Below are 5000 nucleotides of genomic sequence, written 5' to 3' on the forward strand. Positions count from 1 at the left end.
TGCCAAAGCTGGAATTCCCATGTACGGTACTCATCATCATCACCATCATCATCATCATCATCATCATCATCATCATCACCATCCTTTGGTATTTTATATGGCTTATATATATATATATATATATGTATATATATATATATATATATATATATATATATATATATATATATATATATATGCTAAACACCACAGGGAAAAGAAAAATTCTTGTAATCCGAGCGCTTTCGTGATATTTTCACATCTTCAATTGTAAATCCTTGATGTGAAAATATCACGAAAGTGCTCGGATTCCAAGAATTTTTTTTCCCTGTGGTGTTCAACATATAGGTGTAGTCACGTGTGTTTTGTGATACTTGTGCATATATATATATATATATATATATATATATATATATATATATAAAAACTCATTAGGAGTTTATGTAATATATATTCTATTTCTTATTTGATATTTCTTATTTGTAATAGATATATTCATCTTAATTAATTTATTTATATATTATTTATTATCTATTTATTATTTATTTATTGCTTATATCTATCTATATCATATATATATATATCTTAGTTATTATCATTTATTTATTATTTATCTATTATTATTTATATATATTTATCCTATTTATCTATTTATTTCTCTTTATTTATTTACAGAAAGAAAAGAAAATATAATTTTAAAGACATGAGCCATTCTCTTTTTGTTCTCTCTTACTCTCTTACTCTTTTTTACTCTTTAACGAAATAATACTCCTCTCTCTCTCTCTCTCTTTTTCTACTTATTTTTTCAATTAATTAATACATTTTAACTACGTAAGGTGGTGGAGGAAAATAATCAACAAAGCTATCAAACTAGTTTATTTTTAACTAGTTATCTTCTTTATCTGTTACGAAAAATTAGATACTTTACGTTAAACAAAATAATCTAATTTTTATTTTATTTTTTAATTTAATTTTTATTTTTCTTTCGGACAAACTGTTGCATTAAACATTGAGTTGAACGAAATGAAAACAGATTTTTATTTAAAACGACTTTTTCAATTATTTTTATTTTATTTTTGTACTGTAGGATTGACGAAATTTTTTTTTAAATAAGTTGCTTTGTTCTCTCTCTCTCTCTCTCTCTCTCTCTCTCTCTCTCTCTCTCTCTCTCTCTCTCTCTCTCTTAGCTGTATAAATTAACTAAAAATTCACATATATTATTTAATACGTATTTTAATATTATTTTTCTTTTTTCTTTTTTACAGAAATATTAATCTATCTTCAATTCCTTATCGTATTCCCTCTATCTCAACCGCAGTACATCATTCTATGTTATAAGTACTTTAGGAGACATGAGCATCACTCCTACGGACCAGACCCACGCAGAATTGTGGTTGTATATATAACCCTTTTCTTCTTCTTCCTCATCCTCCTCCTCCTCCTCCTCGTCTTCTTCTTTCTCCTCCTCTTCTTCTTCTTCCTTCTCCTCCTCCTCATCATCTTCCTCCTTTTTCTCGTCCTGTTCCTCCTATTCCTCGTTCCCTTTCTCTACCTCCTCCTCCTCCTCGTCTTTCTCGTCCTCACCCTCTTCCTCTTCCTCCTCTTCCTTGGCTTCCTCCTCCTTACCCTCCTCCTCCTCGGTATCACCCTCTTCCTCCTCCTCCTCCTCTATGTCCTCTTCCTCCTCTTACTCAAGCTTCTTGTCCTCTTCTTCTTCATCTTCCCCCCCTCCTCCTCCTTCCTCTCTTCGTCCTCACTCTCTTCCTCCTCCTCCTTACTCTCTTTCTCTTCCTTCTCCTCGTACTCATCCTCTTCCTCCTCCTCGGCCTCCTACTCCTCTCACTCCTTTTCCTCCTCCTCTTACTCCTCCTCGTCCTCCTCCTCCTCCTCCTCATAGTTCGGACAGAAGCGCTGGTGTTCTACAGGTCACACTGACTGAACGAAAATTTATGAGAAACGTGGGCGAAAAATTCTGGGAGGAAAGACGATCAATTATGAAACGAGCCGATCGCCTATTGGCAATCACGTGATCTCTATGAATTAATCAGTTTCATCTGAGTTGACTTGTTAAGATGTTCGAATATTCTCACGTTGTGAAAGAGACTACCAGAATAGTATTAGGTATATATATATATATATACATATATATATATATATACATATACACATATACAAACATATACCAAGGCTTTTTCCCCCTTACAAGGGAGGTAGCCAAAAAGGAAAAGGCATAAAATCATTCCCACCCATTCCATCCCTGAATACACTCCACACCACTCCACCCTCCCTCTCATCTTAGCACCTCCTGGATGACGGGTCATATACATATATATATATATATATATATATACGTATACATATGTATATATATACATATATATATACATATATATATATATACATATATATACATATACATATATATACATATACATGTATGTATATATGCATATATATATACATATATATATACATATACATATATATATACATGTATGTATATATGCATATATGTATGGATACATGTATGTATACATGTGAATGTAAAAAATTATAAAAAATAAAATTTATATTTTATAAAAAAAAAATCATATTTTTTGTGATTCCCTTTCTCCCCTCCCCACCTCACTCTTCCTTTTCTCCCCCTTTCCATAATCCTCTCCCCCATCTTCCCTCCCCCTCCACCCTCCTCCACCTCCCACCCCACCTCCTACATCCCTCAAAAAAAAAAAAAAAAAAAAAAATCCGACTGTGCCTATGATTAATTCTCTCTCTCTCTCTCTCTCTCTCTCTCTCTCCCTCTCCCTCTCTCTCTCTATCTATCTCTCTCCTTCTCTCTCTCTCTAATTTGTCTCATCTTTAAGAGAAAATGAAGATATCTACGTACATCAGCTTCACAATAGGCTCAGAGACGTGTGTATGTCTGTCCTTTATATCACAAAGAAATAAGGTCCATGTACCTTATAGGCGAGGCCTTTGTTGGGCCTTAATATACATATTAAGAACCACACTCGTGGGGCCCCGTTTTTTTTTTTTTTTTTTTTTTTTTTTTTTTTTTAGCGAACCTGGTTCGGTTCCCTTCCAGAGCTGTAAAAGCATCACAGGAAACCGGCAACCCAGCCCTGGTGGGCAAAGAGTTGCGTGTGCATGTGTGTGTGTGTGTGTGTGTAAGATCACAACATTACTCATAGATTGGGCTATATATATGAGCTTTGAGCTCTCATCCGGGAGGGCAATAGCTGTCGAGCACGAGTCCAGCACATGACCCAAACACACGCACACATACATACGCACACACACACACACACACACACACACACACACACACACACACACACGTTACCCAGCGCTTCCATCCACGTAGAAACACAGGTAGAGATATACAAAGAAAACATGAAATAAAGAGGAAAATCGAGTAGAAAACAGAGAGAAACGAATGATGATAAAGAGAAAATAAAAAAATAATACAACGACGGAATAAAGAGGAGAGAAAATATTCAAACGACTCAAAAAGGGACAAAAGTAATCGAAGAGAAAACACATTGACAAAATTAAAGAGAAATTAATACAGAGTTAAATACTAGAGAGAAAATACACAGATACATACATAAAGATGTGGTCGTAAAGAGGAGTAGGAGGAATAGAAGGAAGATGGGGAGGAGGAGGAGGAAGAAGAGGAATAGGAGGAAGATGGGAAGGAGGAGAAGGAATAGGAAGAAGATAGGGAGGAGGAGGAAGAGGAGGAGAGACAATCACGATCGCTCTTTATATATTTGATTCTGGCTAGATTCCGATAAGGTAGGAAGAGGAGGAAGAGGAGGAGGAGGAAAAGGAAGGAGATTAATAAGAGGAGGACCAGAAGGAGGAAGAAGGGAAAGAAAAAGAGGAGGAAGAAGAGTTAGAGGAGGAAGAAGTACTGGAAGTATGAAAAGGAGGAAGAGGAGGAGGAAGAAGAAAAACAGGAAGAGAAAGAGAAGGAGGAGAAAGAAGAGTAGGGGAGGAAGAAGAGGAAGAGGAGGACGAGAAGTAGGAGGAAGAAGAGGAGGAAAAAGAGGAGGAAGAAGAGGAAAAGGGGGAGGATAAAGAGTAGCTTGAGGAAGAAAAGTAGGAGGAAGAAAAAGAAGAGGAAGAACAGGAGGAAGAAGAGGAGGAAAAAGAGGAGGAAGAAGAGGAAAAGGGGGAGGATAAAGAGTAGCTTGAGGAAGAAAAGTAGGAGGAAGAAAAAGAAGAGGAAGAACAGGAGGAAGAACAGGAGGAGGAGGAAGAATAGGAGGTAGAAGAGGGAGAAGAGGAAGAGAAGGAAGAAGAAGAGTAGGAGGAAGAAGAGTAGGAAGAGGAAGAAAAGTAGAAGTAAAAGGGGGAAGAGGAGGAAAAGGAAGAGGAAGACGAGGAGGAAGAAGAGGAAAAAAAGGAAGAGAACAAGAGGAAAAGGAGGAAAAAGAGGAAGAGGAAAAGAAGAGGAAGAAGAAGATGAAGAGAGGGAAAAAGAGGAGGAAGAATAAGACGAGGAAGGAGAGGAGGAGGAAGAAGACGAGGAGAAAGTGGAGAAGGAAGAAGAGGAGGAGGATGAAGAGGAGGATTAGGAAGAGAAGGAAGAAGAGGTGGATAAGAAGAAGAAGGAGAGGAAGAGGAAAAAAAGAAGGAAGAAGTGAAGGATGATGATGAGAAAGATTAAGAGGAAGAGAAGAGGAGGAAGAAGAGGAGGAAAAGAAGAGGAGAAATAAAAGGAAGAGGAAGAGGAGGAAGAAGAGGAAGAGGAGGAAGAGAAGGAAGAAATGGAGGAAGAAGAGGAGGAAGAGGAGGAGGAAGAAGACCAGGAGTAAGAAGAGGAGGAAGAAGAGGAGAAGGAAGAAGAAGAGGAGAGAGAAGAGGAGGAGGAAGAGGAATAGGAAGAAGAGGAAGAGGAATAGGAAAAAGAGGAGGAGGAGGAGGAGGAGGAGGAGGAAGAAGAGGAAGAAGAATACTCTTGTGTATTAGTGGGGACCGCGTATCTCTTCTTTTATTTCGGAGTTTTTGGGCCG

This window comes from Oratosquilla oratoria, chromosome 30 (genome assembly GCF_046742065.1).
Source record: "Oratosquilla oratoria isolate Oo_2021 chromosome 30, ASM4674206v1, whole genome shotgun sequence".
NCBI classification, from domain to species: Eukaryota; Metazoa; Arthropoda; class Malacostraca; order Stomatopoda; family Squillidae; genus Oratosquilla; species Oratosquilla oratoria.